The 21,042-nt window shown below is 41.9% G+C and overlaps 1 protein-coding gene across 1 annotated transcript in view; it reads right to left on the reverse strand.

The window, feature by feature from the left end:
• GPC6 (glypican 6) overlaps nt 1-21,042 on the reverse strand; it is a 1,091,050-nt gene that overhangs the window by 1,069,047 nt on the left and 961 nt on the right. The gene's annotated exons all lie outside the window — the stretch shown is intronic.

Genomic DNA, 21,042 nt, shown 5'->3' on the forward strand with positions numbered 1-21,042 from the left:
TGGCGGGCCCCGACAATTTTTAGGCAAGTTAATTGCACTCAACTGCTCTCAGTTTTCTCTTCTATAAAATATGAATGATAGTACCTATGACAAAAATATGCTATAAAGATTACATGGGATCCTTCAAGACTTTAAAATAGTATGTGGAACAGAGGGCTCAATAAATGTTATATGTTATTATATATATTCAGTGGTATAACATGAAGCCCATTTTTAATAACCCCACATGGTTTATCTTGATTCCATTTCATTTCATTAAAAGGCAATCTTCAACTACATGGAAAGGCTAATGATTTGCTATGTTTGTCACAGCAAGAAAAAAAAAAACAGCTGATTGGCTACTTTATCCTTTCAAAAATAACAGTGGAAAAAAAAAAGACCATTTCACCCACCCACCATAAAATTATGGTTCTACAATATTGATTTTATTTTCAGAAGCAAAAATACAAGTAAAATGCAAAAACGGCCTCTCTCTCTCCCCGGCCCCCAAATATTAGGGCTGAAACAATAATGTACAATGTTCAGATGGACCAGTTCTAAATATGCTACCATCTAGGTTACCAATTTGCATGGTGGAGAATATCTCAACCTCAGACCACAGGAAATGCCTTACATTACACCATGTACTGCGTTCTCTCCTAGAGTATAAATTAATTGCAGGCCGGGTCCTCTGACCTCATTTGTGCTCAAGAAAAAATCTGGACGGGGGCCGCGTGGGCAGCTCAATCAGTTGAGCAACTGATTTCGGCTCAGGTCAAGATCTCAAAACTCGTGAGTTTGGGCCCCGCATCGGGCTCTGTGCTGACAGCAGAGCCTGGAGCCTGCTTCAGATTCTGTGTCTCCCTCTCTCTCTGCCACTCCTCCATTTGTGTTTGCCTCTCTCAAAAATAAACAAACAGATAAAAAAAGGAAAAACAAGCTATCGAAATGGAAAGTGACAATATCACGACTGAAAATTAGCACATGCCCACTAGCACATTCCCTTTCATATCAGAGAATAAACATGACTTGGGCAACATCTATATAGAGACTGTTTTCTTGGAATCAAATGGAAGCCTAAGCCATGGTGATTATTTGGCACGTGCAGTATATGTTATTGAGTGCCTTATGTAGTCAGGAGTTAACAGCTATGCAAGGATAAATTAGACTTGGCCCTAATTTCTAGAAGCTTCCAGACTCACAGGAGATCAATCAAATATATCAGATATAGAATTACATATATCAAATATATTTTATATTTGCAAAAAAGTTAGAAAGTGACCACTGCACTAAAATGTTTAAATAAAAATCACAAGAGATAAGAAAAGGGAGGAATTAAATCTTTCTAAATGCATTCCTTCTTAGGAAAAAAAAATGAACTCTATTGTCTATACGAAAGCACCTTCAAATTATAGCATCGTTGGTGTCTGTCCCAAATGAAGTAGAGAAACTTCCTTTAGAGACAGAAAACTCAACCTACATATCCACCACAGGTGAAATTAACACTGTAGCACATTAGGCTTAGTATCAGTCTTTAACAAAACTTTATTATTTATTGTGCTAAGAGTGAACACACTCTCTCTCTCTCTCTCTCTCTCTCTCTCTCTCTCTCACACACACACACACACACACACAACCTCAAAAACCATACATTAGATATAGAGGCTTACATTTTCCAGTTAGGATATTGGTGCTCTGTGAAAAAAAGCTCCAAGACCAAGATCCAAGGTCTCTGACAGACTGTTAGGACTTTCATTCAGATATCAGGCACACTGTTCAGAAAACAACCAACCCCCTCAAGGCTATAACTATTAGGAAGAGTTCAATGTACCCAAAAGATCAGGGTGTATAACACCCAAAGACGTACCCAAGTTCAGAGCTTCAATTCCGCATGGGGAGGAAAACACAAAACTTTCAAGCTTGTTTTAGAAAGAAATATTCACTGGAACAGATCAACTTTAAGAGAAACAAAATTGCTTTTGTGTTAAAACTCTTTCTGGAGTTCTCTGATTTCATCCACCATTGCATTCGGAAGAGACAGGTGCCTGCTGACACGGGTCACTGGCGCAGCCGGCCGCCGCACGCACAGGGTGGCCCGGCCAGGATCTTGCGGGAGCAGCAAAGTGCCCGCCTCCTGGCTGCTCACCAGCCCCGTAAATAAGGCTCTCTTGTGCCGGGCTTTTAAATACCTTCATTTCAAAATTAGATTTTGATTTTTTTTTTCCTGAGGAACAGCAAAATCCCTGTTGAGCTACCAAAACATATTTTACAACTTAGGCTAGTGTGTGCTGCCTTCCTGCTTTTTTTGCAACTGTGACTTTGAAGAGGGAACATTCTGCTTCACAAACGAGAATGGAGGCTCTTATGTAAAGGAGGGATTTTGCTGCTTCTTGTCATCTGGGCATATATATATTTTTTTTTTTTCTTAATCATGACAGAAGTTGCTTAGGACATCTTCATAGGCAAAGTGTGCAACAGCCCAGGACTTTTAAGATTCACAGTTTTGAACCTGATGGACAATACAGAGACTAAAATATAGACCAAGTCTGATCATCGCAAGGCACGGGAGAGACCACCGGGCTTCACCTTTCCTCTGGTCAGAACCAGCGCCTGCACCATCTATGCGAGAAAGTCGGTGAAAGGGACCCACGGCACAAATTGTTCTTTTTAACCACCTACGGCAAGACCGTTACGACACTATTCACGTCATCTTTGACCATCAAAATACTTACATGTCACATATCATACCTTTAATAGGGTAGCTATGAAGCCTATGACTTGTCAAAATATACAGCACAGTCACAGGCTAATGTCTGCACAGGAGTGTTTGGGCGTTAAAGTGTGGGCTTATTACCATTTAAAACTACCCAGGTACCGGGGATTATTTTATGTGACAAATGTAGCTATTTTCCTAACATTGCTCTGGAAATTTTATTAAAACGTGGGAGCTAAAAGAATTCGGAGTTAAAATACCATGCTTGGGGATTTATATGCAATCTCCCAGCGACCGACGAATGCTGTTTGCTTCAATAAAGATAGACTGATGCCCTTTGCAAAACCAGAGTCGCCCCTTTCTTAGGGATTCCTGGGGCATGATCTTCTATTTGGTAGAAGACCTTAACCCCTCCTATTTAGTATAAAATTAGGGTTCATCCACGTACATAAAAGAACAATTAATCCTGTGTAAGAAATAGATTACTGTGGTGAAGAACCTGCTTTCTCTCGGCTCCCAGGGCCTTTATCACAACACATCAGATGCAAACTAAGCATCTCTGTATCTGTCTGCACTACTCGGCGTCGGCCTCAAGGGCTGGGAAATGGTGGGTGCCTCTCTTCAACCAAGTAATTAAAAATAAATTTTAACGGACCTGAATTGATATCATAAGTAAGAGAGACCGGGTAGGTAACAGCTTAAAATGGAATTCAGAAAATTACAAGGGTTCCTGGGAGCACTCCCACGGCCCAATTTATTATTCAAAGCCTCAATCGTAAACAGATCATTCCAAAGGTGGTACAATTTGATTGCTTTATCCCTAGGCCTGACTTTTTAAACTAACTTTCCTCTCTATCAATTTCTTTATCTCCCAGGAAATGTCACGGCAATTTATAGTACTCTTTACATTTAACTTCTCTAATCTTTTCAGGCATTTGAAAATGGTTGTCAGTGATAGCTAAAATATGCCACATTTCAAAAAAACATTTTGATAGACATATACCTATGTATAGTAGGTGCTTCCCTGAAAGAAACGGTAAGCTTTAAAATCAAGTGAAAGCAACAGACTGTAAGTTCCACACAATAAACTCCGGTCTATACTTCCATCAATTGATTTCCACTGGCTTTACCTAATAGGACTTATCATTTGCAACCTTCCAAAGAAAATATTATAAGGGTGTTTTCTATTACACCATTTAATTTTGATCTTACTTGAAGTTGTCTCTAAGTGAGGCCTGGCCCCAAAAAAAAAAAGCCTATTATGTCAATCAAAGAGTGGTCAGTTATTTATTGAATACCCACTTTGCATAACTCTGGACAGTACAAATACAGATTTACATGCCATCAGCTACCACATATTACACAGGCAAATTTGGGAAACAAAAGTGAAGTGATCCATTTTAAATGACTGAAGACAACAACTTAAGAGTCCTGAGATGGCAGGGGCACTGGGTGGCCCAGCGGGTTAAGCATCTGACTCTAGATTTCCGCTCAGATTATGATCTCACAGTCCATGAGATCAAGCCCCACCGTCAGACTCTGTGCTAACAGTATGGAGCCTGCTTGGGATTCTCTCTCTCTCTCTCTCTCTCTCTCTCTCTCTCTCTCCTTCCCTTTCTCTCTGTCTCTTCTTGGCTGACTGGCGTGCTCTTGCTCTCACTCTCTGTCTCTCTCAAAAATAAATAAACATTAAAAAAAGTCAGGAGATGACAATTTGATTAATTACCAAATGAATAAACAAATACTACACAAGCATGGCAAGAAGTAGAAAATAGGAACTGGGTAACAGAGCAATTTCATGAAGAATAATTTGAGCTAAACTGCATTTCAGTTGGTAGAGAACATTGGAAAGAACAGATCAAGCACTGGTGAGTATTAGCAAATGCGATGAGACACAGAAAAGTTTAGTGAAAAAGATTTTATGAGATAGAAATTTCTAGAGGAAGGGCGCTCAATACTAGGTTAGTGTTGTAGGTTAACAAACCTGAGTAAAATGGAAATTCATTAACTGGCTGTTTTGGCTTCTGTAAATTGCTTTCTGAATGCATCTCCCCGTTCACTGTTCTGACTGTGTGGTAACTGCTGAAATATTGAAATAAAAGCCTGTGTAGCTCCCTGTGAAAGTTACCAGGTGTGACTTCCACCTGCTTGCTAGCGCGACCCCACCCCGTTTACTAAGACCTGGCAAAGACAGAGTTAACCGGTGGGAAATCATCCCCATCAGCGATATCTTTGATGTATAACTATGATTGGTCATTTTAAAGGGACAAAGAAGCTTAAAGGGGTGGGTTCCCGCCAAAGATGGCGGTTGTGTATTACAATGTGATTGGCTACCATGGAATGCTATGGATTGTAACTGGTCAACTCAGTGATGGCATGTTCTGTCCATATAATCTCACTGGCTCCTTTGTTCGTGGCCATTCTCTGCTCCTTAACACCAGGGAGGTCAGGTTTGGCCCAGCGGTAATAACAGCATGCAGCCATAAAATAAAATCATGCCTCGCTTCTATTCAGCATTGGTGGTCTTTTCATAACTACCCAGCAACAGTTAGTAAGTAGTTTTCGTTCTTGAATGTCAAACCAAGATAGTTGAAATTTATTCTCAAGCTACTAGAGAAATAAGTTGACTTTGATGGTTTGAGGCTTAAATTTTAAGCCAGTGGTTCTCAAAGTGTGGCCTAGATACCTTCAGCATCAGTATCGCCAGGGCCCCATCTCAGATCTACGAAATCACAAACTCCCAGAAGGGGACCCAGCAGCCCACACTGGAACCAGGCTTCTGGATAGTTCTGATGTACACTCAAGTCTGAGAACCCCTGCTTTAAGCAAAGTAAAATGACCAAAGCCATGTATCAGACACATCATTCTGAGGACAGTATGCACAACAGGAACCTGTGAGAACAGCATTAAAGAGAAGTTTCACAGTCAGCTCCAAGAAGACCAAAAATAAAAGAAAGGAAATGTTTTTAAAAGATTTGCTATTTGACATTTACCAGCATTTCAAGATCACCTTTTAACGTTCTATTAGAGCTTCTCTCCTAGAAGCTTATCATAAAAGGAAATTAAAATGACTAAGTCTTACAGTGGGGATTACAGCCTACTAGGTTTCTCTGCTCTTCTGAATAAGAAACAGGAAGATTTCTCATCGTGATATATATGTCCGGAGGGAACTGGGAAAAGGAGAGCTAACATTTCCTGGAGACTTCTCTCTGTCAGGCTGTTCACATGCATTATGCAATTTAATCCGCACAAAGAACAATATCATGAGCCAGGCTGCCTTACTGCCCTTTTATACAGATGAGGACACCGGGGTTCAAGGGGGTGAAGAAATAACCAATAAGTAAGCACAAAACAAGGAACTAAGTCTTTTTGCTCTTAATGTGATGCCATTTGCCAGAAATCCCAAAGATTCCCACATGAACAAAGAATTGATGTTATTTACAGCTCACCTGATGATTTCGAGATGCCTCAGAAGCTTCTATATTGTGTATGTAATGAGGATAATGTTCTGCAAATATTTCACGGACTTGATTTTGTCTGCCCCTCAATGTATGACTTCCACCTCCAAAGCTAGGAGTGTCTGTTATCTGACCTCTTTTGGTGACAAGTCTCCAGCCTGGATGAAGGGCTTGAGGTCCAGCCAGAAAGAGAAAAGGTAGCAAACCCATCCCTGCCCCAGGGGTCTATAAAAAGAAGGGAGGTTCTCCACATTTCCCAGCTTCTCCTTTCGGAGCTTCACATCGGCAACAGGAAAGCCCAAGAGAAGAAAGATTCCCAGCTCAAAGTCTGTTTCGGAATCTGTAAAGAGGTTGCCATGTGGACTACTGGCAATGGCCTTAAACTTGGAGGCAAAGATGTTCAGAGAGGGCTACCCCCACACCCAGAGGGTGGGGGGACAGGTCTGGCCCAGTGGTCTCCAGCGCCCTCCTGGGTAGACTCAGAATGCCAGGGTTGGGAGCTGCACACCACAAAGCCTGCCATGCTCCCACCACACAAGGGCAGCAGAGCACCAGGGGCAGCGTGAGGAACAAGCCAGTGACTCAGGAGGCCTACGGGGCCAGAAAACTCCAGCATCGGGGCGGGGGGGGGGGGGGGGGGAGACTCCAGGAGAGGGGGGCTACCAGTTCCTTCCCAAGTTGCACAGACCAGATCACAGAGTACACCAACCAAAACGTTAGCAGTGCAAGCCAGCTCAGCCCTGGAGATGAAAGGAGCCCAAAGAAACTCACTCTTCCCCTATTTCTTCCCTTGTTACTCCCCTCACCAAGGGACTGATCTTCTTATCTATTAGTTGTTATCTGCTGGACATGTATATAGCCTTTATTGAATGCCAGCCACTATTCTAGGAGCTCTATAAACGTTAACTCATTCAATACAATCACAACGATGAGAGGGAGGGGCTGTTATTATCCCTGTTCACAGACGAAAAAATAGAGGCCCAGACTGGTTCCAAAGAGCTACGCGGTAGAGCCAGGGGTCCAAGCCAGTGTCTGCTTAAGCACAGCACCAGAGCAAGCTTCCCACACGCTTGGTACCCAGAAGAGCTCAACTACCCACACTCAATTTTAAGCGAGATGACACTAATATTCTTTTTCTCGTGGGATAGGCGAGTGCACAAGAGAGGGAGTAGGAGGAAGAAAACAAGAACAGAAGAAACTGCATGGCCACTCACATCGCCGGTTCAGAGAAGAGTTCCAACGTATGCATATTTTCAGCTTTGGGGGGAACATGGTGGCAGTTCACACACGTCCTAAGGGTCCCTCCAAAAGCTTCTAAAACAGGCCAGTTCCTGGGGTGACGGGTGAGGACTCACCGGCATGACTGTGCTTCACCTTGCGGGATTACCACTGGAAAGCTCAAGCACGAGCACTGCTTGGACCTAGGTGAAATCAAAAGACATGCAATTTCTCTATTTTTTAATATTTTTAAATGTTTGTTTAGTTTGAGAGAGAGCATGCTTCTGTGTGCAAGCGTGCACACCGGTGAGAGAGGAGAGAGGCAGAGAGAGGGAGAATCCCAAGCAGGTTCCATGCTGTCAGCACAGATCCCAATGCGGGGCGTGAACTCACGACCTGAGCCAGAACCAAGAGTCAGATGCCTAACAGACTGAGCCACCCAGGCACCCCTATTTCTTTTTTAAAAAATACATTTTTATTTGTATTTTTTTAAAGGAAAAACATCCAGTTCAACAAGTGTCCTTTGGTTACGTTTAACTTTTTCTTCAAAAGAACACAAGAAATGGTACCCTTCTTCAACAGACCAAAGATTCCTTTAAAGGCCTTCAAGGACACCGTTGCAGGGAGGTCATAGCTCCCCTTCGGGAACATCTCACACCCTAACCAACAGAAAGACACAACTACCACCCAAGACAACAGAGGGCAAACCAACGTGAGACTGGATAGAATTCTAAAAGGTGAATGCACTGTTTTCAGAAATAACACTGCAATGTTTGGGAGGAAATAAGTATCAGGACTTTTAGAGGCTTCATGGGGTTCCAGTAATTTTTTCTTCCCCTGATGAGACATTACCCGAGGGACCCCTACTCAGGGTGACATGATCCCGGTTCCTGATGGCCAGGAACGTGGGACACGCAGCCCGGTAAGGTTGGCGGGCGGACGGTATTGACAAGACTTCACCTGAGATTTGGTTCCGTCTTTCAGATCTAACATGCCACTGAGTAGGTCCGAGGATACGGTGTTAGTACAATATCTGTAAAAAAATGATTCTCTCAGGGAGGAGGGAAAAAAGAACAGGGCTTTCAATGTTCAGTATCCTTCACATCTGCTGCTCAGCTGGAAATGCTGTTAAAAGGCCATTAGAACCTTAAGGTAACAGACCTCCAAAGCTATGAAAGCCATGGAGCAATTTGCTGTTTGTGTTAGGAGGATCAGCCCCAGCTACTTCCTTTTCAAAGGCTGAAAACAGCTTCTGTCATGAGCCGTGAAAATCAATTCCACAGTAACAGGGCTGAAATGTAGCTTACGGGGGCCTACCTACGGGCTGGCGCTGCACACCAGAGCCTCCTTCTGGGCATCCGTGGCACCTTCCAGAAGTCCTGGGCGGCGGCAGCCAGGCAGGGCCTGGGAGGCGATGAGCAGCACGGGACTTCCAGGAGCCTCCGGGCTTACCTCTTAGGACACTGGTTCTCTCTACTGCTTAATTAGGTTAAAATCAGAATCGTCCCCCTAAAGGAGGATAGCTTGAGGAGCTGCGGATCCCAGAAAAGCCTGCTCTCGCGGATTCGTATTCCATCTATTTTTCCTGATTATGGTAGTTGTGAGCCAGGCTCATTTTTTTTTTCCAAATAATACTGTTTCAAAGGCCTTTCAGAACACTGAGAACACTTTATAAACTTTTTTTCAAATACAAGGTCTTACTTTTGAAAATAAATATTTCAGGGGAATCACGATGGCCTGTCAAGGGTTGCACTTGACCCAAACGAATGGCTGGGAAGGTTAAAATTCACTTTAAAATGCATTATAGGTTTTTCAGTTACAGGAATTTGTCATTCCAGTGATAAAATGCAACCTTAGTTACCACACAGAATTAAGATCATTACAACCTATGGTTTTATATATCGGCAACCCTTTGTGAAACTGAAAACCTTTCTAGAATTTACTGAGCATGTTCTGGATAAGAATGAACTGCCACTCTTAAATCATAGCAATTGGCTTACATTTTTGCATGTAACTTCCTATAATAATATTTATCTGTACGTCAATAACCCAAGCTGAGAAATTGATTCAAAGTTAATTTGTTAAATTAATATCACAAAGTGAAAAAGTACAATTTTATGGTATTTTTGCTGTGAATCTGTGATGTACCTGAAGTGCTGTGCCAACTAGAATTTCAGTGTGATTATATATGTATTCTTGACTAAAAAAATGGATTTATATAATTTTTATGTCTATTGTATAAAATACATCATAAAGATCTATGATTTTATGAAATCTTCAAGTTAATTTAAAAAAAGGAGGGAAGGTAGTAACTGACTTTTTTCATTTTTTTTAATGTTTATTGATTTTTGAGAGAGAGACAGAGACGGAGCATGAGAGGGAGAAGGGCAGAGAGACAGGGAGACACAGAAGCCAAAGCAGGCTCCAGGCTCTGAGGTGGAGTCACAGAGCCAGATGCGGGGCTTGAACCCACGGACCGAGAGATCATGACCTGAGTTGAAGTTGGACACCCAACCAAGTAAGCCACCGAGGCGCCCCTTGGGAAGGTAGTAATTGAAAAGGAATTATCCAGAATAATTTTGTTGTTGATGACATAAGACTTGTCATTGTAACCTATTTTATATTCAATTGAAACTGACCTTATTTTTACGAGAGCCATGTGGTAATATAAGTGAAATGAATATATTCTTTATTGCAGTCATATAAAAAGCCCGGCCTATGCTTTTAACATAGTACTTGACCTCCTGATGTCTAAATACCCCCAAGTCTGTGAAAGAATATTAAATAAGATTCCACATAATCAAATGAGTACTACAAGTACAATAAAGCCTTTCACACATTAGCACTTGATAATGTAAAAGTAACAGTAAACTACGTTACCTAAGTTCAATATAAATATACAGCTAGAGGAAAACTGTAATAGATCAAGGAGCATTCAGGAATCCTACATTTCCAAATTATTAACACCTTAAAAGCACAACATCTTATTTTCCAAATATAACTCCCAGTATGTCAAAGATCATTTAAATTCTTCAAAACCATTTGTTAAACCTTTTGCTGTAAAAAAAGGAAAAGAGATGGTAGGCATCTTAAATTTTACCATTTTTTTAAGTTTTAAAAACTCACAATCATTGGGATTTAGAAGAAAAAAGGATAAGCAAACACTAAAGTATTTTTAAAATTATTTTCTTGTGTTTTCAGGAAAAAGTTAAGGCCTGTCATTTTTAAATATCTATAATATCTAAAAGCACAATGGCTTTTTTCAAGTTCATTTCAAAGGTGCAAATGACTTTGAGCTAATCTGACCCATTAAGAAAATAATCATTGAAAATTATTCATTTTATTTTTTTTTTGTAATGTCTATTTTATTTAAAAAGTTATTTTATTTTTTTTAATGTTTATTATTTTTGAGAGACAGAGAGAGAGAGCACACGAGCAGAGAGGGGTCAGAGAGAGAGAGAGGGAGATACAGAATCCGAAGACAGGCTCCAGGCTCTGAGCTGATAGCTCTTTGAGCCTGATGTGGGGCTCGAACCCACAAACCGTGAGATCATGACCTGAGCTGAAGTCAGATGCTTAACCGACTGAGCCACCCAGGCACCCCTGAAAATTATTCATTTTAAAAAGACGACCTCAAAGCATTTTCTTTGCAAGAAAATATTTGCCTCAAGCTCACTGCAATCTTAAGAGGAAACCCCTCTAGTTTTCTGAAATTCAGCTGAGAAGCACTGGCCCTTGCTAATCTCCGCTGTCCTGGGGACACAAAAGAGGAAGCCAATTTCTCAAGAAATCCAAGAACGGTAATAAGGAGCAAACACACTAGCCGATCAAGCCTACAGAACACAGGGGTGCATGTCCTGAATGTATTATGCTACATCTTTAATTGAATGTGTATAAAAATGAAGACTGACCAGCTCTAAATGTAGTCTCCTTGCATAAGAGTCTAGAGGTCAGGGAAAAATGGCTAGATCTGCATTTAGTGCAGGAAAAACAGCTCAAAGAGGGAGTAAAGAGATGGAATCACTCTTCACCAGAAATCTTCTGAATAGGACCCCTCCTCCCCCAAAGAAAGTCTGTTGCATCAGCAAAGAATAGGGATCCTACAGTACAAAAAAAAAAAAAAAAACCCCAAAAACGTCAACCAGGTCCCATTTAAAGCAATGTGGTTCTCTCCTACTCATGTAGATATGCCCTCGCAGGTGATTTGGGGGCCCTTTTGTTCCAAGCAAAGGTAGGTAAAGATTGAACGGATCCAATCACTCTCTTTCCCTTAGTCCCCCTAGTGGCCAAAGTGAGCATCTGCGAGAAGTCAGAGGCAATGGGGGAGGGGGAGGAGTGAGATGCAATTTGAATCAGAGACGCTTTGTGGGTTGAGATTTTTACCTAAAATCAAGATGAGCAATAACAGAAATCATTGCCTATATTTGACTGTCTACCCTGACGAAAACCTGTATTTAAAGCCACAGTGAATGCACCCACTGCATTCACCTTCTGTCCCCCAGAGACTCAAGAGGTGGTACCTGGGAATTTGTAAAAAATACAAATTATAGGCCCTACCCAGGAACAACAAAAACAGAATCTTTGGGGGTGAAGCCCAAGCCTGAGGATTTAACAAACCCTCCTCTAATTGTGAAGTTTGATACAGTTTATAAAGCACAGGTTCAGCTAATTGCTTCCCTTCTCTGGATGTGCATCAGAAATACTTGGGAAAACTGAGAAAGAAAGGAAGGGATGAAGGAAGGATCAGGACAGGAGAAAGAGACCAATTAAATCAGAATATCTAGAGATGGAGCACAAGTTTTTTTGTTGTTGTTGCTTTTTTTTTTTTTTTTTAATACTACCTCACATGATTCCAGGATAGCCCTGGCTTTTTCCAACTCAAAAGAGCCAACTGTTAAATTTCAGGAATTTTGTAAGCGGGTTGTGAAACTGTTAGTGGCTTCAAATCCGTCATGGATTTCATACCACAAAAATTGGCAAACGCTACCAACCAGGTCTTCCCACAGCCTACCCTCCTGAAAACCACTACTAAATGTGTGTGTCAGTTCGCTACTGTCCCGAGTTGAGAAATACACAGGACTCAAGTCCAAATACGTAAGTAAGTCAGACATTCTGAGTAATTCCTCTCAAGTTCTCCATTACCCTCAATTCCTGGAGATTCTTATGAATCTTACCAAGCAATTCAGTGGCCATATATTTAAGAAAAGTGGCCATCAATCAGCTCCTGTCTGACGGTGTAGCCATCACAGGTCAAAATCAAAAGCCATGGTCCTTTTGCTTTCTCTTCCAGGCAGCAGCACAGTAAATTCTAGTAATTCCGGAATAAGAGGGTGGGCCAACCTGCTGGGGGACTTCTGAGTTAGTCTGTCTTATCACTGAGGAGATAACCATGGAAGAAAGAGCCCAGGGTGTCCCTGTGGTCATAATGAGGCTCTGACTCCAGCAGCCATCTTGTTTCCATAATGGAGCTGACCTGGTAGAAGGCGGAGAGCAGAGACAAAAGATGGACAGACCCCGGGACCCTCACGATAGTGGTAACGCCCCACTTTCTCACATGCAGAACTGCTCTGCTCTCTGTTGGAACTTAGATGAAATGATGGTTCTCCCTGATCGTGGAAGCCAGCCAATTCAGGATTTCTTGTGACCTGCTGCCAAAAAGTATCTTCAATGACACAGATGATTTCAAGCAAGAATTTCAACACCTTGTCTTCTTTAAACCCTTTTATTGGAACTTCTGGGTAGCAGGAGTAAAGTTCTTTTAAGTTTTTTCTTTTTAATGTTGCCTCTTCCCTGCTGACATTCACCCCTTCTTCTCACCTCCTCACCTCATCTTGGCCCTCGGCATCTCAGGCTTTAGTATCTGAATCAGCCCCCTGGCTATCTTCCTTCCCTCCTCCTGGGCCTTTAATGATCTCTATGAAATTCCATCCGGTTTATAGTGTGTGACCAATCTAAAAACAATACTGTTATGTCATTTCACTGACAAGAACCTAAGATGATGACCTACTTCCTATGACATGAAGCCCAGGGTTTTCAAGGCCCATCAAAAATACAACCTCATTCTATTTGTTCAATATTGTTTCTCACAAATTCTTTTTTTTTTTTTTTGTCTTTATTTTATTTTGAGAGACAGAGACAGAGAATGATCAGGAGAGGGGTAGAGAGAGAGGGAGGCACAGAATCTGAGCCAGCTGTCAGCACAGAGCCTGATGCGGGACTCAAACCCATGGACTGTGAGATCATGACCTGAGCGAAAGTCGGACGCTCAACCGACTGAGCCACCCAGGCGCCCCTCTCACAAATTCTTAATTGATCCCTTTCTGTAGTATCCTCCACATGTACGACTGTCCTTACAAATTCAACCCCACCCCAAATGCCTTCTTCTTTGATGGCTGTTTGTCAACTGCTTACCCATCCTTCAATGCCCCTGTGGTTAATTTTGTGTCAGTTTGACCTGCTTAAGGGACACCCAGATAGCTGGTAAAACATTATTTGTGGGTGTGTCTGTGAGGATGTTTCTGGAAGAGATCAGCATTGGATTCAGTAGAAGGAGTGACCAGTGTAAGGAAACATCATTCCCAAACATCAGGACCCAGATAGAACAAAGAGGTAGAGGAACAAATTCCCTCTCACTCTTCTTTAGCTCAGACACACATTTCTCCTACCCTGGGACATCAGAGCTCCTGGTTCCCCAGCCTTGGAATCTGAGACTTACACCACTACCCCACAGTACCCCACGCCACCCAAGGCCTTCAGCCCCAGACTGAATTACACCTCCGCTCTGCAAGGTCACCAGTTCACATATGTCAGATCAGGAGGCTTCTTGGATTCCATAATCCTCGGAGCTACTTCCTATAATGAATCTCCTCAGATGTAGACCTCTATCTATATCTGTTTCCTATTGCTTTGGTTTCTCTAGAGAACCCTGACTAATACAGTCCAAATTAAATTTCACCTCTTCCTCTCAGCAAGGTCAAAGAACTCTCTTCGTTTTGTGATTCCTGTCATGACATCCAGTAACATATTTGGCACTTATGCCATGGACCTAGAATTGTTTAAATACTGGGGAATGAAGTAGCAATTTAATTAATTCTTCAGTTTGGTGAAACTTTTAAGTTTTTTTTACACTGCCACAGGACAAAAAAAAAACTGTGACTTAAATTTCAAAATGGCACAGCTGATTATATATATTTGGAAAACCTTATACTTTCTGAGAGTTAAGGACTCACAACTCACCTCACCCTATTTGGGAAATCTCTTTCTCACGGTCACACTGATACTCTTAACAATCCTATGGTGGTTTTAGGATACTGAGTTTTGTCTCCACTAAAAAGCACACATAAACTATGTCAGAGTTATTTACGGGGCCTTGTAAGCTCAAGGATTGTTTCCAGAATGCACTCTTCCTTCTCTCAATCCCTCTCTCTCTCTCTCACATACAGACACTAGTTTGTACTCATTGTCCATCACATAGTATATGTTCAAAGAATGACTTTTGACTAATTAATGGTCTTTGGGTGGTATCCAACTTACCTCCTAAATATTTTTTTAAATAAAGTATAATTGACAAACAATATTATATAAGTTTCAGCTGCACAACATAGTGATTTGACCTTTGTAAACACTGCAAAATGATCACCTCGGTAAGTCTAGTCACCATCCATCACCACAGAGTTAACACAATATTCTTGACTATATTCCTGATGCAGATTTATTCCATAACTGTACGTTTGTACCGCTTGTTTTCCTTTACCATCTCACCCCCTCCCCCTCCTCCCCAGTGGCCACCATCAATCTGTTTTCTGCATCTAAGAATCTGGGTTCTGTTTTGTTAGTTTGTTTGTTTTTTTCAGATTCTATGTAAGTGACATCACATAGTATCTATCTTTCTCAGTCTGATTATTTCACTCAGTTTCTAAATATTTCTTGAATCTTTCTACTTCATTCCATTTCCAGGCACTGCTCTGGTTCAACCTAACATCTCCTCCTCCTGTAGCAGCTTTCGGTCCCCTGCCAGCCATTCTCTAGAGAGTCCAAGGTAACATTTCAAATCACATCCAATCCGGATGAAACTCTTCTTCAATAGCTTCTCACTGCCCTAGGCTGAAAGCCAAGGTCAGTGCAGTGAGCTCCAGGGATTTCAGAGCTGAAATCCTTAGGGAAAGAGACAGGACCACGAGGTGGCAGCCAGACAGACCCAGAGAGCTCTGTTTGGGTGGCACTTTGACAAGCTGCCTGGGAGGGGAAGTCCGTCATAGCTTGAGGCCTTGTAGACACAACAGAAGCTACTACCAGAAGGGGAGAAGGTTCAGGAACTCCCGGAGAGGGGAAGGGGATTAAGTATACAGGCCATGCTGTTCCTTATTCGGCCACAGAGTGGAGAAGGCAGCAGCTTGGGCTTTGGGGCGTTTTGGGGGCTTTGGGGGTTGTTGTTTTTGGGGGGTTTTTTGTAGCCCCCAGGTCCTATAAATGACTAGCAGGCAGGCGTTATGCAGCTTTGCGGGATACACAAAACAGGCAGGCTCTAAATGGTTACAAATCCAATTCTTTGGGCTGTGTTTAAAACAACCAGATGCATGAAAACTGGACTTTAGCGCCCTCAGGTTTTAGAGCCAATGGTGCGCCCCTACAAGGAAAAAGTAAACCAGAGGGCATCTCTGGACGGTGTACACAGGTCATCAGCCTGGTCCGCGGGCTCTCTGGTGTCTCTCACACCCCTTCTATTCACAGGCTGTTTCCTGCAGGTTCTGACCTCCTCTCCTGCTTTCAGCGTCTTCTACCCACACAAGCACAGACTCTGTTCTCCTGTGCCCGCTGTCCACCGCTCCTCCTCAAGGAAGCATTCCCCAACCCTGTGATTCGATCCGATGCTCGGATCAAATGCTTTCACGGAGCCCACGTTTCTCAGCCATCTGTTGTGAGTGGGGCCCTTCGTGGCCACTTCTCTGCTGGGATTACAATCCCCTGAAGCCCCGTACACAGCACCTGGCACAGTGACCTGCACATAGTAGGCATACAGAAAACCATTTACTGGATAAATGGAAAAGAAACACCTGAAGACAAGACAGAATGGGTGATAAAAATAAATCGACAACCTGGATAACATGAAATGTGGAATCAGATTTCTATTTTTTGCTACTAACTGGTGCATTCGTTCGAAAAAGATTTTTCATCCAGGGCTATTAAAAGCTCTTAAATACTGCCATTCAGGATTATCAGATTCTTTAAACCTTTACCCAAGACTTACTGCTATGAAACCTTTTATTTACAAATATAGCATCACAGGGAGCCAACTACACTTTCAAACAGTATCATGTAAATAAGTGAAAATTGAATAATACTGAAGAAATCTATGAAGCTACACAAAGTTGAATTACATGCCAGCGAGCAAGAATTTAGTAGAGCAGAATTTGTTCTGCAAAGACATAGAGAAGCACCAAGAATATTCAGTATTCTGTTTACACGGTCAAGACAGCGGGCCTTGCTAGAAGTCTTTTGAGAGAAATGAATTAACGGTGGGGGCTGAGTCTTTTGTCGGCTTAAAATATAAGTTAAGACGAACCTAATAAATTATTTTATCAGCATTTCCCTTCCTAAAATTTCTATCCTAAACTCATATTTCTGTGCAAATGTAGTAACTGAATTGTAGGTCACTTTGGTTTAAAAGGACTCAATAATTTTATATTTTGTAAGTGTTCATAAAACTCACCCATAATCGTAAAAGAACATTAGTTACGCTCTTAACATAAATTACGATGCAATGTTTACACTATAATACTTTAAAGGACATAATGCTCTGTATTTTAAATCACTGTTGATAGCGGCCTACATTCCTACTCACCAGCTATTACCATGTGGGACAGTTAAAAGATGGGAGTTTTATGTAAAAAAAAATATATCAGTCAACTCAAATGAACTCTTGTTCTCAATGATGACATATTATCCTCTAATTAAATCAGCTAAGATAACTCTGTTTGCAAGGATCATTCTAAAATTAATTCCCGAATCAAGAGTGTAATGAGTGGCACTCCTAATAGCCCAGATTTTAGATTGCTTTGATACCTGGAATTAATGTGATTCTTTTAGAAATCTAGTGACTCAACAAATCATAAGAAAAGAAAAAAATGCATTTGAAGTCCAGCTAACTCATTTAGACCTCTCACACTGTTTTTTTTAAAGATTTTAAAGACAGCTAACTACAGAGAGCACAAAAAAATGAGAAATCTATGAAGCAGCAGTTAAGTGGAAATCAACTAAGTTTTTTCAAACTAGTGTATTTAACGTGTCTGTAAAAGAATAAGAGTTGCCAACACTTTGTTTTCTGTTTATGTTAATGTGATATCTACATGAAAATGGGGCGGGTAATGGCAAATGTATTAAATTAGTTGAGGGGAAAAGTGGACACTTAGGCCACCTGTAGCCCAACTCTCCAAACACCTGCTACACAAAAAGGGACAAAATAATGAGAAAACAATTATATTTCCTTCTAATCTGTGGAGATCAACTTCCCTCCTTCTACCCTCTTGATGACTTCCTACAGCAAACTTCTTTGCACTAATCATATATATTCATCTAGGTCCAGTATAAATGAAAAATACCAACACATGTTCTTTAGTTTCCATCTTCTATGCAACTCCATAGACACAATTTAAAAATTGGGGAAATGCATACACACACACAATCTCGTGATGGTAGCATGGCCGATTCCTGAGAACATAAAATTCAAAGCGATTTTCAAAAATTGTCAAGGTTGCAAGAAAATAGAAAAACATTCAGCATGAACCATGAGGGAGTACACATGGTGACTGATAATAGAAAGCTGCGTACCTATTGGTGAGGAAAGAATTGATTTTGCATGCATTCATTCAACAAATGCAGAATGGCAGCGGGCAGGATTAAGACTAGGGCTCCAGGACCTGGAGACAGATGGCCTGGATTGGTATTCTAGGCTCACTGCTTTCTAGCTGAGTCATCCTTGGGCAAGATAATTATTTATTTAAGTTTCTCTGTCGCTCAGTCTTTTTGTCTATAAAATGGGGATAATGATGATATCTATAAAGTTATTAAAAGAAGCCAATAAGGCAGTGCTTAATGTTTTAGAAACAGGTAATGTTTAAATAGGGGCTCGGCTCCATAGTCATTTCTGCATGAGGGATGGTTAAATAGGACTGCATGAGATAACTAATGGAAAAAGTGGACATGTGGGCCAATAAGTCACCATTAGTCAGGTCCGAGGGGTTATAATTAACGACCCCAAAGAAGGCTCAAGACATAAAATAGTGGCCCAGTAAGCATAAAACAGCATTCCCTGAATTGCCCAGGCTTTGAAGCAGACACTCTTTTCAGTTCTTGAGTTCTTTTAGAAGTTGAGAGCCATCAAGAGGAGTCCGGTTGGAAAAATGAGATAACATTACAGATGCTCAAAGAAAAGACTGGAATGTTTCATACCTGTCTTTGATGAAAACAACACTCCTAACAAAGAACTTGACCTACCGCTCAATCCCCTCCCAGAAGACAGAACAGGAGAAAATAAGCATGCACACTGGGGAGGCTCTGGGCTAGTTATCTGGAAACACTTCGATACCACAAGAATTACTAAGTATCAGAATGGATTGCTGAGGGGGGTCGGGAGTCTCCCCCTTCTGAGGTCTTTCAAACAGGACAGATAGTCTATCTGATCTGCCTGGGATGGCTTAAAATCAGCACCGAGTGAAGATTAATGGTGCAAACTGGCCCTCAAAGGCCTCCCAAGCACTCTCTGAGCATATAACTTTATATCTTACCCATCACAGCCCCTCATCTATGGAGTTTGAAGAACTCCCTTTTATCCTAGAATAGAAAAGGGCAACGCTATTTCACAATTGTGAGTTCTGAGTAAAACTTTAATAATGTCATGATGAAGCATAATGCCCCTATTACTTCTCAGTTATTTTACCAGGCAAACTACCTGCAAATATCTTTCAATTAGAAACAGCTCTCATGAATCTAAATTATGAACGGCAGTTCCTTTAAATTCATGGTCCCTGGCAGACTAATGGCATATGCCATTTCGCAAGCAAACCATTAAAAGTCCAAACAAGGCAAAGGATGAAAAGGGAATTTAAAGAAAGGATACCCATCATATACTAGATAATGAAATGTCAATAGTATCAGAACCAGGGAAGAGCCAAAGACTGTTTTTCTTTAATAATGGGACATATTTCCTCCATGGTTATTCCAACAACATGTAGCATTGAGTAGTTCACATTGAAAAAATATATACATACATGTAGATATCTGTATACACAACTATCTTTTAATTCATTTGTTTTCCTATCAGATGTGCCTCTGACCCCACAGTGACCTGTATCTTGATCATTTCCACCAGCATCGAACACGCCAGGGTTGGGCAAAGTCAACAGTACCCTTTAGTCCTAGAAAGTGAGTTTAACAAAAGTGCAGGTTTTAGAATTTAATAGCTAATTAGTGAGCACTGTAATTGTCAGGAGGTGGAGGGAAAGGAAAAAACAAAAAACCCTGTAGTTAAAAATCTACTAAAGGATTTATTTTAACCACTAGAAATGTTCTGGGGAAAGTTAATGGTGAGTACAGAAACCATTTACCCTGAAAACCTTCACTTCGATATTAAGGAGATTTGCCTCATGCTAAGGATGGAGTGCAGTCCCCTGAAAGTCCCCTAAGCCACCAACGGACACCTAAGCAACTTAAAAATACTGAACTATTTTCCTCTCTGAGATATCATATCTGAAATCACGCTGGGAAAGATCTGTGTGTTTAAAAGATGCAGTTTGAAAAAGCCCAGATTAGAGGAGAAAAAGTTCCTAGAAGCAGTGAGCCAGGCTATAAAACCTTTTAAAAGTTGAATTCCCTGAGATTTGGGGAGGAGAAAAAAGCAAAGCTGATCCTTATCAATTAATTAAAAAGAATGAAATAACAGTAGACAAAGGGGAAGGAGAGTTAAGAAACTTAAGGAGCTGTGGGGGCAGTGGCTCTCTATTCACTGATTAACAAATTAAGGAGTTCTGGAAAAGGGAGGAGAAGTGACAGGGCTAGAAAAGTAGACTTATAATTCACCGCAGGTTCCGCCTCCGACTCACCAGAGGCTGGCTACGTCTGGCTCAGAATCGAAAAAGGCTCCCTGTACAGAATGCTCGGTGCTGTTGGCGTGGGCAAGGGCTAATTTTCCCCCCAATGCCTCAATTTATATAAATGTGTCCATTTCGGTGTGAGTGCAAACCTTCACTTGGAGCGTGTGCGGATCAAGCGTAATAAAATAGCAATTCCATGACGGATCGAAACGGGGATGTTTTCAGATATCTGCAAAAAGCTTTGCCCCCCGCGCTCGGCCAGCTCTTTGGCAGCACGCAGGGAGGCTGCTGGAGGCCCGGCGGGTGGCCCGGACCCGCGGGGGTCAGCGGGGACCTCGGCCGCCGGGCTGGAGCGGCCCGCGCGCGCGCAGCATCCCCCGGCCTCGCGGAGCCTCCCTCGGCTGCGATCCCCTCGCAGCCACACGATTCTCTCTCCCCGACGCGTTTCATTCACGGAGCCCCGGAGAAGCTCCGTCTCGGTTGGAGCTAAGAGCCGGAAAACACGCACTCGCGCTGCTGCGCAAGTTGCCGGGGACCGAGTGCTCCCCACGCGCCGCCGGCGCCGCGAAAGGGGGTGGGGGCTCCC

This window comes from Suricata suricatta, chromosome 4, assembly GCF_006229205.1.
Source record: "Suricata suricatta isolate VVHF042 chromosome 4, meerkat_22Aug2017_6uvM2_HiC, whole genome shotgun sequence".
Taxonomy (NCBI): Eukaryota; Metazoa; Chordata; class Mammalia; order Carnivora; family Herpestidae; genus Suricata; species Suricata suricatta.